This window comes from Pyxicephalus adspersus, chromosome 12 (assembly GCF_032062135.1).
Source record: "Pyxicephalus adspersus chromosome 12, UCB_Pads_2.0, whole genome shotgun sequence".
NCBI lineage: Eukaryota > Metazoa > Chordata > Amphibia > Anura > Pyxicephalidae > Pyxicephalus > Pyxicephalus adspersus.
The window spans coordinates 25917362-25932679 of record NC_092869.1 but is presented as its reverse complement, the minus strand read 5'-3'; the positions used below and the strand labels follow the sequence as shown (position 1 = coordinate 25932679).

At 38.9% G+C, this 15318-nt stretch overlaps 1 protein-coding gene across 2 annotated transcripts in view; it reads left to right on the top strand.

The window, feature by feature from the left end:
* Positions 1 to 15318, top strand: part of MIDEAS (mitotic deacetylase associated SANT domain protein) — a 66882-nt gene that overhangs the window by 15240 nt on the left and 36324 nt on the right. The window contains exon 1 of one of the 2 annotated variants that reach the window (XM_072428059.1): positions 3756 to 4058. The exons of the other annotated variant lie outside the window; for it this stretch is intronic. The gene's annotated coding sequence lies outside the window, so the exon portion shown is untranslated. Of the gene's footprint in view, positions 1 to 3755; positions 4059 to 15318 lie in introns of those variants that run through there. 2 annotated transcript variants of the gene reach the window in all.

Here is a 15318-nt window from a genome sequence, read left to right as displayed (position 1 = left end):
TACTTTGTTAAACTCGGCAATGAATGGACGTATACATGAAAACATACAAAGGGTTCATGTTGACCGGTATATACCTTGTGGTTGTATGGAAAAATCCTACCACTGGTGATAAAAGCAGTATGTCTTCTCAGCCAGGCTTGGCACATGTAACAACTGGATTGGGAGTGTGAGAACCCCTCTCGACTTCAGGCTGAAGAAACATGCTACCAAAGCAAAATTGCCACAGCACAACAGTATAAAATCAGAAAATAACTTATTGATAAACTGCAATAAAAGTTCTGCAAGAAATCACCAGCCAACTGCACATCTCCAGACACAAATTCACTGACTCAGTCTGCCTCATGGGCCTAATCATAGAGGGAAGATGTGAGCAAAGCTCTGCCCAAACCAAGAAAAAAGCTATCAGAATTATTATGAGTGATGTGTCAAAAAAAAAAACTTATATTGTTTGATCCAGAGTAGACATGCTTATTAAAAACAGCTCCAGGAGCAATGAAAATGAAGAAACCAGTGAAATCAGAAAATCTGACTTTAATCAGATTGGTTAGGACAATATGTTTAGTGCCCCTGAGTGGGTGTACTGGATGTCTATACTACGATTGAATGTGTTTCTGTGACTTCCATATGCACTGCATTATTGCATTGCAAACCGAGGGATTGCTTCATTTATTAACAAGGAGAAATCATAGTTAAGGATCCTTTTTAAGTGGATCTGTAATATTCCTGTGGTGGTATACGAATGAACAAAGTGTGTAGCTTTATAACCCAGGGACAGCGTTGGGCAAAGTGGGGTCCCCAAATGCTCACTATTCCAGCCTCCTTTCACTCCTACCTTTCTTGCAGTTGTGGCTCTGGAACAGACCCTAAAACATGGCTCGAGAAAACCCACACTTTTCCCAGGTTGGTATACATGTAACCAAAGTTTGGGGATCTTTTTATCACCTGTATTTGTCCATAGTAGGAAAAACACCCATTTCCCTTTATGAGAGGTAGAATAGTCATCTTGTAATTACCTTCCCCACATTTCCATGTTGCTCCAATTCAATTCTAGATTTCCCTACAATTTTCTGTTTAACATTGCCTTTCCCAGTATGTGTAAACTCACACAGGGCTTTAAAGGTTCAGAAAAAAAACTAGCTAAAATGCCTTTAACCTGCCATGCATCCCACAAGTGCACCTCTACATGTTTATACACACTGCTTTTACAAACTAGGTCAAATAAATGTTACCTGCCATTTGTGGCCATGGCCCTTGCACAGCTACAGGAAAAAAAAGCAATGTTAACATGTAATTGTCTGCAAACTGTTTCTCAAACTACATAGGGTGATTATAGAAACTTGCAGATGTTAAATTTATCATTGACTACTTTGCATAGTGAAACACTTTTGGTATAGCTATGAACTGATATTGGAGGTGGGATACCGAGGTAGCAAAGCCACATTGTCAGTGAAACTTGGTGTCTTTGAGAAATGAGCTGTCACATAGGGGAAGTGCCCCAGTAACTGCCCCTCCATTGTACATTCACAATGAGTACTATAACAGTCACACGTTGCTCACTAAATCTGTAACACACAAATCTGTTTGCATGTAAGTTATGTGAGCACCTAGTAACGTTCACTGTATGCAAAGCAAAATTATATGTACAGTAAGCGTCACATGGAATCCTTGGTAAATGTATTATTACAGTCCATTGTTGACGTATGAGCACAAAACATTCCATTTATAGCTTCACACCACAGCCACCTATGTCCAGGGTAAAGTATTTGAAATTTAGTTAAGCAAGGACTTGTAATTCCATGACAACGGAAGATATTACCTAATTAAAGGAAAGTTTTTTGTTATTTTTCTTGTTCAAGATGTTGCAACGTTATTTTTTTGGACAGTCATTACATTTCACATATAAATTGAATTTACATGGAGCAGATAGAATCATAGGCTTGTTTTCACTCACAAGCAGCTGTAACTGGTTTACAAAGCTCAGTAGTTCAACATGCAATTGAAACTAATCATTGTAAAAATGAACTTTAGTTTTCTATTTGCCTGTTCACATTAGATGGGGCCGTCTGAAGTGCCAATAAGAGAGAGAGCCTGCTGGCAAATACATTCTACAGTTCTGTCTCTTTGAAATTGTGATAATTGTGCGGTTTGTAAACTGGGTTCTGTGGGACCCCCAGGTTTCCTTCAGGAATTGCTAGGGGTACCTCCGTCTGAGACTGATTTCCCATTTGATGATGCCTGCATAGTCCTGGGGCCATCACCACTCGGTTGAGCTAGCTGCATGACTGTAATAATGTTTTTGGTGTCACCACTGCAAGGGGGGGACATTCTTTCCATTGTTCACCAAGAGGAGAGGCTTTCTTTTACTGATCTCTAACAAATTGGTTTTAGCAGGAGCTCCCCAAGATCTAAAATTTATTTTAATGGTTCCTCAGGGGTAAAAAAAAGTTGTGCTATTTTTTTTTTAGGAGAGAGATTTCATGCACACAGAAAACAATACATCCTATGAAATCCTATTACAGTTGCTCACATGACCAAATGCCTACAAATTTGTTCATGTGATCTTTGCTGAACTGCATCTTGGTATGGACTGTAGAGTAATGTTATACTGTGTTAAATTGGGCAATGAATGGAGGTATACATGAAAACATACAAAGGGTTCATGTAAGCCGGTATATTCCTCATGGTTGTATGGAAAATCCTACCACTGGTGATAAAAGCAGTATGTCTTCCCAGCCAGGCTTGGCACATGTATTAACTGGGTTGGGAGTGAGATAACCCCATTCGACTTTCAGGCTAAAGAAACATGCTAACAAAGCAAAATTGCCACAGCTCCACAGTATAAAATCAGAAAATCAATTTATTGATAAACTGCAATAAAAGTTCTGCAAGAAGTCACCAGTCCACTGCACATCTCCAGAGACAAATTCACTGACTCGTTCTGCCCCATGGGCTTAATCATGGGGGGAAGATGTGGCTAAAGCTCTAAACCAACGAAGAAGCAATCAGAATTATTATGAGTGATGCTTCCAAAAAAAAACAGCACATTTTAACAACATTGCATTGACATAAAAAAGAAACAGGTTTTCACCAAACTTTATAGACATAAATGAAAAAAAAGAAAAAACCCCAAGACATACAATGTAGGACCCAACTCGGGCCCTCCGACCTCATACATTCAAATACAAATACCACCCTCTACTTGCCTAGCAGATCTTTATAACCAGGAGATTCCTGGAACATAAGCCAAGGTGCTCTCCAGCTCCTTTTAGCTGGGTGCACCACCCGGCACTTTTCAGTAACCACCCGGCTGTTTTTGGCTGGGTACTGTAAAGTTAGGTCACAATACAGGGGATTCCAACAGCTTCTTCCCACCAAGCCTAAATAGACACTGCAGGTACATTTTCCAGGTGGGAACACACCCAAAAACTTGACACAACTTAAGTTTTCCAGCTTTGCAAAAATGTTTTTATTTAATTTTTAAAGCGACCAGGTGATATGCATGCAGATTTGATCAAACTTTGCTGAGAAGATAGCTTACACTTAAAGGGTGATACAAGAAAGCCAAAAATGAGATAAAAGGTGACTGTAGATTCAAAGTGAAGAGATGACGGAGCAAGGAGTGAAGGGATGTTTGCATGGTGGCTGTGTAATCTTAGAGTGTAGAGGGAGGGTTCCAGCATGTTGTGTAATTGTGGCTCAGTGGCTCCCTCCCTCTCACACTCTCACTGCTGGGGATTTTGTGTGTGTGTGTATTTTGTTGTTGCTGCAAGCAGTGAGCTCAGCTGATGAGTCAGAGCCATGCAGTCATTCCACTCTGCACCCAGCTTCTGCCTTTGCATAGCAAGATTCAGGAGAACACAGTCGCCTTGTAGCTGCTTTGTTGGGTCTGGGGTGGATCCCATATTCCTGTACTGAGCACAGTTTGGAAGAAGAGTTTACTGGAAGGGGAATATTGTAGAGCCCAGTCTGCACATTCTCCTGCATGGTCACTTTGTTTTGTTTACTTCCTCATTTACAGATATGCTCAGCTCAGAAGTGGCTCTGTTTGCTGGAACTTGGTGAGTTACAATTTTTCAAGCCATACAGTCATATATATATATATATATATATATATATATATATATATATATATACATTGTAACTTTCATTTTAATATCTTTTTGTCTTTTTGATGTACATTGTATACTCTTTAATCCTAAATCATGTCCAGTTTATATAAAAAGCAGCTTGCATGAAACCCCAATTTTTATTGCCTCTTTAGTGTGGTTAAGGGTGATGAAACTCTTCTTAGGAAGTAGCCTTTAAAAGTTTTTTTTTTATGCTGCTGCAATAATCCTAATTTATTTTAAAGTGTTGATGATGTAACTGTGGCTCTGTGTTTGTAGTGATAGCAGTGTTATTGAGCTTTTGTATTGCAGTTTCTTTATACTGTAACTTGCAGTTGGTTGTGTCTTCTGAATTGGTAGCATTGACTTTGTGCATTGCTCTGCTCCCTCCCTCTGTCCTTCCCAGCATGAGGGGTCCTTGCACGCTTTGCAATAAATTAAGGAGTGCTTGGGGTGGTTATACAGCCCCTGGGCTGTGTACCATAAGGGTGGTGTCGGTTTTACTGCTAGCCAGTGTACTTTAGTTCTTCTTGCTAAGGCAGGTTTAAAGATTACATTGCTCCTTTGTTGGTTGACCTATATACTGCCTTGCAGCGTTCCATGGAAGCCTGCTATTATCTGCAATTGTAAAAGCGGCTTGTGAAACATAATCTAGACTGTTTGGAAATTAAATCAATTATTCTGTCTCGTATGCATTTAAAGGGTAAATTTTACTTTTTACGGACATTGAACTTTTACTTTACATAATGTGTTTATAGTCTCTATTGTATAAAAGTTATCTGTTAAACAATAGAGACTATTAAACACATGAAGTTATTACTATTACACAGTGATTATATAGCACCGACATATTACGCAGCACTGTACAAAGTCCATAGTCATGTCACTAGCTGTCCCCCCATGCATACAAACTCTTAGCATTATGACTTTTGGGGTAATCGGTCTTTAAAGCAAGAGGTAAAAATAGCTCTGAATTATGCCTACCATTAGTCATATTTAATTTGTGTTGAACCTTCTGCGTTTGTTCCAGCACATGGCATGACATGAGCTGAAAGTAGGTTTATTGGGAAGCACGATTAGACCCTTGACAAGCAATATTTAAAAAGGTTTATATAAGTTGACCATGTTTTGTGGGATTGATTACTGGCAAAATCATGAATTTTTAACCAATCGCAGAAATTGACAAGTTCCTAGCAAGCTCTGTCTCCTATTGTATAGAGGCCTGTAGACCATGGTAAATGGCAGTGCTGTAGATGAGGATCATTCAGCTTCCTCTGCACCCCCACCAGTGTATATACATTCATATGGATGCTTATGTGTGCTGCCTTTGTTTTTTTAATGCAGTAACTTTCATTTTATTTAGAGTATTGGCTTACATGGGAAATGCTAATCGAGTCATTTTAGTAGAGACAGTGGAGGAGTTGTACATTCTTACACTTGCACTCGCTCCCTTCTGACTCTGCAATTTCCTGTAATACTCAACAGCAAGCTTCCTGTTTTGAAAAGTGGCGTGTTGGTAAATCTCAATAGTTCCCTTTGTAATTATAGCTCTGAACCATGAGGAGGGTTTTCTTTATAGGAGGGTAATGGTGGATTAGTCTTCCCTACCTAGCCTTTTTTTTTAATTTGCTCAAGCCTATGGAATTTAGTTTGTGCATTTTCTTGGGAAATGAGTCTGGCTTTCCTGTAATTTCCCAGAGACTTCTATGTAAATTAGAGGAGTGTACATAGGGCAGCATGTGTTTCTCTGTACAGGGAATCTTGGCTGGTAGCATGCAGCTGCCTGTTCCAGGAAAATTCTGCTCTAGTCAGTTTTCCGATCTCTCTGTAATCCGGTAAAACATGTCTGGGTAGAGAGGATGAGCTAGGAGCGGCCCTGACAGTTGCTGCTATTAGGTCACAAAGACCAGAAATGAGATGTGCTGTCTGTTTGGGAGAAGCTGCACACGCTTGTGACCATTCGCAGGTCCTTGTAGCAACATGCTCGGATTATGCAAGTGTACAGTTTGCAGAATTTAAAAATCCTGGTTTCGGTATTGTGCAGAAATATTATTTTGTAAATTGTGCAAGCTTAATAAATATTCTTTTATTATGGTCATTGCGGGCAGGTTTGTTTTCCATCAAAATAAATTAAAAGGCAGAAAATGAATCTGTTAATTGATTGGCGTTCACATGGGAATAGTGTGCTGAAGAGCGCCAGTGCTTTAGTAGTATTTGGGCTGCACCATTGACCTCTCTAGTGGGGGACAGTTGGACACAATGGAAATCTTTGGCCAGGGAAAGCATAAAATTGGTCTACAGCATGGTGTGATGCAAACCTGGCAAGGAATTCTGGAAAAGCTGGCAGATGGAAGGCTCTTAAGCGTAAATGTTTTCACCAATCATATATTACCTACTTTCCATGTGATGGAAGAATGTACTTCAGTGCCCAGCACCACCACAAGTATGTGTTATTGTTCATTTTGCTGATTGATAGCACAGCTCGTGCAGAAGCAGAACATTGCAAGTTGTGCACAATAGAACCCAAGCTCCTCTTCTATTTTGTGCTTGTTCTGCACAGCTTTGCAGATTGTGACAACAAGCATGAAAAAATACAATTCTGTGCGTTAACGGGCAGCCAATGTGATGCCATAAGTATTTTCATGCCTGCGTCTTGTTTTCTCTAACTAGGTCATATTAGAAATAATAAACTGTGGAATTACATGAATGTCTTGTGTGTTGCATCATAATTCATACATTTGTATCCAATGCATTTATCCAAGGCAGACTATGTTACTGTGCATTGAATGTATATTTAGTACATGTCCATGCCTATGAGAATCTGAAAGCATGCTGCCTTTAGCAATTCTATAAACTGTTGTACAATGGCACTGGTCCTAGGATTAAAACATTTGTACCGTTATGGGAAGATAATTCTCCATACCATTGTCTGTTGTGTTCAGTGGGAGGCAACCATCAGCCCTAACCCCACATCCCAGCACCTTTAGACCAGATCCAGTGGCCTGCCAGTTTAGAGACCTGTAGACACCGGAATATTCCTACAGAGAAATTAATCTGCTACAAACCCACAACATTCTCTTCGGTATTTTGCATATGGAGCACAAGCTAAAACATCTATAGTGTTTTTTTTCCATTGCACTCTGTTCTGTAGAATAATGGTGTCTTTTAGATTAAGGTAGTCTACTTTAAAGTTTTACACTTGGGCTGATTGTATGACTTTATTTTGTAGGATTGTGTAAATATAAGTATTTGTTTTTAAATATCTCAGACCTGCCCCCATATAAAGTATATGAGGAAGTGATCTCCTATAACTTCCTCATACTCATATTTTCTGAACAGGAAGTGCGGTGAATAAATCCTGAAAGGGGACACAATACCAACTTGAGTCTACTTTTCATTACCTTTGCCATGACCCGCCATGGTTAGAAAATGAACACTTTTTTTTTTCAACTTCCTGCATGGTTTTGAGTGTGGCTTACCTCCAGACAGATGTGGCAGCTACTTTAGGCTTGTAGTAGCACTTCTTGTTTTCTTTTCAACTTTCAGTCTGGATGGCCATATGCTGATTGATATTTACAATTATTTTTGCACACATGGGCATTTCTTTCTAAAGCCAGGTCATGTGAGGCTTATTTTACAGCTTTGCATGCAAACCCCCTGCACAAGGCCTCTGTTCCTTTTTCTGGGGAGGCAAGAGAGCTTCTATTTCACCCTGCACGATACAAATCTGATTCAGCTGAGATGGTGTAAAGCAGGGGTGTCAAACTCAAATACACAGAGGGACAAAATTAAAAACTTTGACAAAGTCGTGAGCCAAACTTGAGGACATTTTTCCTAGATATAAAACCTTTTCATATGGAAACAGAGGTTTTGCTTAACATTCAATCTGGAACAAGCCTATAATAGAGAAATAGCACAGCTACTACAATTCCCTGCGTCTATAAAACAGTCCAATGCGGGGCCACGCATAGGCAGAGAGCCCGCTGGTCTATAGACGCGAGTAATGCTGGGAATTGTAGTAGCGGCACTATTTCAATGCAGCAGCAGGCCAGCTGCAATTCATATTTAAGGGCCAAAAAAAGACCCTTTGGGGGCAAAAAAAAAAGGACATTGCGGGCCAGAGTTTGACACCCCTGGTGTAAAGGATTTCAGGTTCCAGCAGCACATTGATGCTTTTACAGGTTACAATGTTGCCCATTGCTTCTTCATGAGACCTGGGCCACCTGTTTCCAGCTGATACTGTCCATGTAGTATGGCTATTCCGTTTACTGTGATTTCTGCAAGGTGTGTTCTTCCTTTGCATGTGCATTGATGTGCTTCTGTGCTTGCAAAGGTTCTACTTCCTATTGTCAGTATCTGTGTTTCTTATCTTGGCTGGATTAACATTTTCTGCATGGTTGCAGAGCAAAACAGCTGCGCAGAGCACTATTTTGGTTATTGTGCAGGCAAAAGCTGCTTTGCCATGCAGTCTCTGAATCCATTCCCTGTACTGTGCAGATATGTAGTAGTTTGCAGCACACAGTACAACACTGTGGTGGCATTGTTTGGGCGAGGTACTCTGAACTCATTACTGCTGGAATAATTCAGATCTTTTCATACTGGACAGCTGGATGGTTAGTTGATCAGAGAGCAGATATCTGCACCCTATATTGTCTCTTTGGTATTGATTTTTAAAGATGTTTTGTGTTTATTGCAGTGTTTTATTCTGTATTTGTATGCATTTGTTTAGGTCACTGTAACTGTTAGATGTACCTGGACCAAAAAAAATGGTGGCATTTATATTTCTTTATATTTCTCCAATTTAAAAGTTTTTATCGATTTATTTTTAAAGGTTTGAATAGGGCAGAGAACCTTTCCTATCTGATTCATTTTTGTTGTCTGATTTCCTTTCATGTACCGTCCTAAAGATTTGCTATATCCAAAACTAAAAAAAAAAAGTTACCTTTACAAATCATTTAAAGCCCAGCTCCACCTTAACCAAAAACCTTAAAGTTCTGTCCCCAGCATCTTTTATTTATAAAGCAGCTCTGCCTGCAAACCTGGCCTTCTCTTTGCTGTAGTCCTTTGCAGACTTCCTGATCCAGAGTTACCCAGTGACTTCGGTAAAATGTGTATATAGATTTGTATTATGCTGAAAGCAATAACTCTGTGTTCTGAGAATAATGATTCAGGCAAGATTTCCTTTCTTGAGGTTTAGTTGATCATTGCTTACTTTGCATGTTAAATATCCTATTACTGACTTCTTTCAACCATCTTTTATGTGTTCGCTTGTAGGACTGCAGCTTCTTACCTCATGATTTTGTGGTGTTCAGCAAACACCTCTCTGCGTCTGCACATTTATTATGTCTTTGTGCAGAAAATGATCACATATCGAGGAAGTTGATATTTGGGATACAGGATGTGGCAGACTGGTGTGACCACATGAACACCCATTATAATATAACGTAATGCATACACCTTTTATATGTAAAGTATGTTTAACGCTAAAGCATTTGTCCTACGTTAATATAAAGCAGAAATTGGTTATATATACTATATGTCTGTGTGTGCATGTGTAATTGTGTGTGTGTGTGTGTGTGTGTGTGTGTGTGTATATATATATATATATATATATATATATATATATATATATATATATATTGTAATATATATTTATTTATAATAAACACCCTATATAGAGGCAAAGAAAAGTAAGGCAAAATCTGTTTTTAAATAACGTTCACCAAATCCCGTGTCATCTCACTTCCTCTGCAAATGTTTAGTTTTCCTATGACTTGTGGGTTCCAGTGACAGTAGGGACAATTAGGGTAAATTTCCACAGCAAGCACAGACAAATATAAAATGGGAAAGAAGTGCCAAACCACGTTGGAGAAGAGTTCAAGTTTAAGGCACCGTTGACGTGCGCTGCCTCACTGGAGCCATTGAGCTGTAAAGATTGTATATGCTTCTTATGAGGCTTTAGGGACCTTTTGAATTTTTTTGCATTGCTTTAGTTTGAATCAGGATGCTAAATCTTAACTGCAAAATAACTAAAATATTGTGGCACCAGATAAGTGGCAGTAAGCCAATTTTGGTTATTTTTCACATGCCAATTTATTAAAAATGTATGCTTTACCCTAACGATCTCCCCAGTGTCCTATACAAAATATTTTACACATAACCCAATTGCAACATTTGCAATCACTATATATGTAAAGGTTTCCCTACAATGCCGGATCCTGATGTGTTTGATGATGGATGTCAGTACCTGTCTGGTTTCCAGTCACAGCTGTAGGAAAATACTATTAGATCCTGGGTCTGTGCCGAGTCCCCGAGCACACCGGTCTCCATATAAAAACATAATCTGCACCTAAGGGCAGGTATTGCATGGAGTGTACACCCCATTAACCCTGCTCCTAAAAACCACAGTAAACAGCGTAACTAAAATAAATCACACAACACCACAATGTGAAAAAAAATCTAAGACTGCTTTATCTTTATTGGGTTTAAATTAATTTTGTTATAACGAGAAAATTAAATTTAATAACTGTGCAAGTCAGAGACTCAGGCTGAAAAAAGTAGTTCAGCTCTACAGCTTTGAACCTAAACTGTCTACCTACAAAGTGGACAACATCAAGTTTGACCCCAACAAGCACAAGACCAGAGGTGACCATTGAAAGCCCTAAGGAAAATCATGACAGATGCCCGGTGATAGATGAATAAAGGCAAGACTGTATCATGATTGGACAGCTGTTTTACCGCCGAGAGTTAAGTAACCAATCAAACAATGTGCTGACTGATAATCTGCTCAGCAACAGCTGAATTCCACAGGCACGTCTTCCTAGTAACACCAAAGAAATGCAGAAAAAGCTAGAAATAAAAGCTAAATATGGTAACTTTGCATTATAACCGGTTTTCATGCAAAGTTTGTATATTAAAAAGGCACCACGAGTGACAATCCCCTAGGGCCACTTTTTATTGTTTTTTGGCCCTATAGGAACTGAAAACCTGCAAAAAAAAATCCTGTCAGTGAATTCTGAATGATGTCCAAAGCATGTAAAAATAATGACGTACGTGTCCTAAAATATATTGGTGTATTAATTCCCTATTGCATTTTCTTATTATCAAAAATTTGAGAAAAGGCTAAGCCTTTGCCCATTTTTAATTTCTAAATTATAACACTAACAAATAAAATGTGACTGGTTGTTATGGGCAGCAATTATCTCTCTCTCCTGTCTGTTTATATAAATAATGCCCAGTCCCATATTGGATAACAGGTTGTTGTTACACTCAGTGTGTGTATGTAATTATATTATATATGTGTATATATGTGTGTGTGTGTGTGTGTGTGTGTGTGTGTGTGTGTGTATATATGTATGTATATATATATAATTTCATATTGAATGTAAGCCGACATTTCCCTCCAATGTTATTAGAATTTACTATTAGAAGACTTCTGCAACAGCAGCCCTGGTGATGAAGTTTGTCTGCCCCTGTAGTGTGTCATCTGTACCTAAACAGCTGCAAAGCTGTGAGAAAACAACAGCTGAAATAATTGAGGCTTCAGTGTGAAAAAATGCACAGGCGTTCTTTTGATCTGCATAGCCGTGAATGCAGAAAGAGGATATGCTGCCTGTCTAATGCAGAGGCAGCCATAGTGGGGCCTAGACCTATGTGCCTCATGCCGGTGTCATCTACCATGCAGGTATTTCATCTGCAACTGTGCAACATGCTGCTTGCTGACAAGGTCCTAAGTTAAAAAAAAAAAAAAAATACTTTTTACTAAAGAAAACAAAAAACTTATATGGCCCATTCAGATCAATCTAGGGTGTTGTGACACATAATGGGCCTGACCGATTAAAGCGTTCAATGACTGGAGAGGATAGACAGACTATCATGGGAGAACCTGGCTGATGCAGCAAACCAAAATTGAAAACCTTTGCTAATAGCAAATTTATTTGGAGGGAATCTTTTCCAGGTTTGCTGGATCCCCCAGGTTCCCTCATAGTAGTCTATCTTCTCCAGTCTTGCCGACCAATGTGTGGTTCCTTGCTTGTTCATGTGCATTATGTTATGGTCTGTCATCATTCCACAATGTACGGTATATCTTATTAAACATATGCTTTTTTTTAAAGTGGCACATCACAATTGCATAGATGGTTCTGTGCTTTGCTGTACACTACAATACAAGGTCACTGCAATACTTTACCTCGGTGCATTCAGAATGAACAAATCACACTGGACTTCAATTTAGGTGTTGTTCTGCTTTGTGAAAACTTGAAGTAAAGTGCACAGTTTACCTCACACTACCCCTCATTATCGTAGTCTGAATAGACTCTTATGGCTTGTACATTTTTCCTACGGTATACCAGGTATTATGTTCACCTCTTATATGAAGCCGTAGCTTTTTGGGAACCAAATAGCTTTATTAGCTTTGGTGTCCCAATTTGTGTAAACAACTGTAATATTTAAAGTTGATTTAATTGAACTAAACTTTCTGCATTTTAAAGTGCTTAGACCAGTGTTTCTTAACCAAGATTCCTCCAGAGGTTGCTAGAGTTTCCTTTTCAGGTCAGTTTACTTGACTTTTTGGCACCTGTAAAGGGGACATTCATCCAATGACCAGCCATTTAAGAAGCATTCTCCCTACGGACTATCACACTAATGTACTGTGAGCTGTGGATATAATAATTATAGAATGGGTTCCCTGAACACCTGAAAGTTATTTCATGGGTTATCCCATGTTAAAAAGGTTGAGAAAGTATTTAAATTATTTTAGGTCTTAATGAAAAATAGCAGAAGTTAACTAGTATATCTAAAAAAAATACATGATCTGTGGTGTGGTTGGGGTAAGTGTATTACCTAAATATTGTTTGCTAAAAGGCCACCGGGCAGCCAACAAATGTCTACATCACCGAGACATGTAGAATGTAGGTACCTGAAGACCCCCCCCTGATCTACACTGCAGAAGATTACTGACCTGGGACAGTCTGGTCCCAGTTAATTGGGCTTTTAAAGTACATTTTATTTTTGTTTACCTCCATGGTTAGAAGAAGTTGGGGATGGTAGAAATCAGCTGCTCAGGTATTATCTTTAAAAGTAAAGATCTCCATATTTTCATGCACAGTCTCTGCATTTTGATTGCCCCTGCACTTTAACTTATTATTCAAAATCCTGATGTTTTCAGTCTCCCACAAGCTTGCAGATGGAATGTGGCCTTTCGGAGTCTGCAGTGTTTGTAAATTTGGATGAAGCTGCTTGTGTTTTAAATCTCCAGTGTAAGTGTGTGTATGTTCTCTGGTATGGAAAACATTCCAGAGATAACGGGTGTGTTTTCAGGCATGTGCTGTGTACTTGTCAGCACTGGCATGTGGGAGGATCTTTTTACATTGCATGTCCTGTTGGGCTGGGGATCCCGGAAAAACACTTTGTGATTTATTAAATTAATAGCTGTGACCTCACTTTTAATTGCATCGTCCTTTGGATGTTTTGTCACTGCAGCTCAGCAAAATTCATGACCATTTCCAATGATATTTGAAAGGCCAAAATTGGCCTTTGTCACTGTAATTATCGTTATGGTGGTTGTAGGAACGGACATTCAAACAATTTCTGATTGAATAAAAATATTATTTTTGCAGCCTAATTAATTTTTAAGTGGTTGCTGCACATAACCTGCAATAGCTTTCTGCTATGACGCCTGAAGGTTAGAGCATTGGGAATGGGGGCAAAGCTGTGGCACTACCAAATGGTATTGGGGGCTTATCTTATTCCTCCTCCTCATTATTATTACACAGTATTTGTATAGCGCTGACATATTATGCAGCGCTTTACAAAGTCCATAGTCATTTCCCTAACTGTCCCTCAATGGGGCTCACAATCTAATGTCTCTACCTCATATGTTAATGTCTTTATGTATGCTAATCTTTAATACAGTCTAATTTTGAGGGGAAGCCAAAATAACCTAAGTGCATGTGGGAGAAAACCCACACAAACACAGGGAAAACCTGCAAACTCCATGCATATAGTGCACTAGCCAAGATTCAAACCTGGAACCTAGTGCTGCAAAGGCCAGAGTGGTAACCTCTGAGCCCCCGTGCCCCAAAATAATCCTTTCTCTGTTATGAGCTTCATCCTAGATCATAAAAAAGAAGAGATAAGCAAACTTTTTCGCTATATTATGTTCTGGAACTTTTTGTTTACCACGGCCCAGTATTTAACTGTAGCAGACAAGAATGAGGGCTGCTGCAGGTATATTCAGGCCTTTTGATTGCATTTTCTAACTTCTAGCCGAAGTCTTTTGAAGAATGATAATAAAAGTTAGGAGAGCACATTCTTCCCTTAATAATTTTTGATTTATTTGTAATAAAGGTAAAGGATTAGTAGTAGGTGGTGGTTGCTAAAATTTCAAAAGATTGTCACTTTAGTTAGAATTTCTTTAAAGACTGGGACCCTCTTACAGAAAGATTTTTGCATCACAATTTTCTTTTGCATTAAAGTATTCCCGGCCAGAGGCACTTCAGGGTCATATCTGGTCCATCATCATAAGCAATATCCATACTGTTTTCAGTGTGCATCTCCTGCTTTTATGGGGCCATTTCTGATCACCTCAGGTAATCCTTCTTAAACTCCAGAACCATGATATGCCATCAGTTGGGTTCTTCTGTTCAAAGTTTTGAGCACCTCCTAATCATAAGTGTTTTTTTCTTCTTCTTCATATACAGTCAAATGAAATGATCTACCTAGGCAAAGTTTGTGAATGACTTGATGATCTTTTACCTGATCTTTCTGGAATGACCATGAAGTCATCAAAGCCACGAGATAATTTGACATCCTGTTGGTAGCAGAAAACATTTCCTCTGAATGCTCTCTGCTTTGCTGTTGCTCTTTCACTGCACAGTCAGCAGACTTGGGGTGTCAGTAGTGATAGAAGATAACCTGGATGGGACATTGATGCCTGGATTCCAATGCCTTCTAAAAAGAATTACAGATTGTTTGGCAGATCATAACAGGGTATTTAGACGGCTGCATGAAATGTTTTATTAATAGTCACTTTTGGAGGCCAGGTTTGACTTCTGTCTTTTTAAAATCTATTCTGTCGCAAAGATATATGTAAAATATTCCTTCTGTCAGAATGATATTTAAATGTGAGTTTGAAGATGAAAAATATTTATTTCATACCAATAAAAAATAGCTATGTTTTTGTTTTAAATTTTAAGTGGAAAACCATTATGTG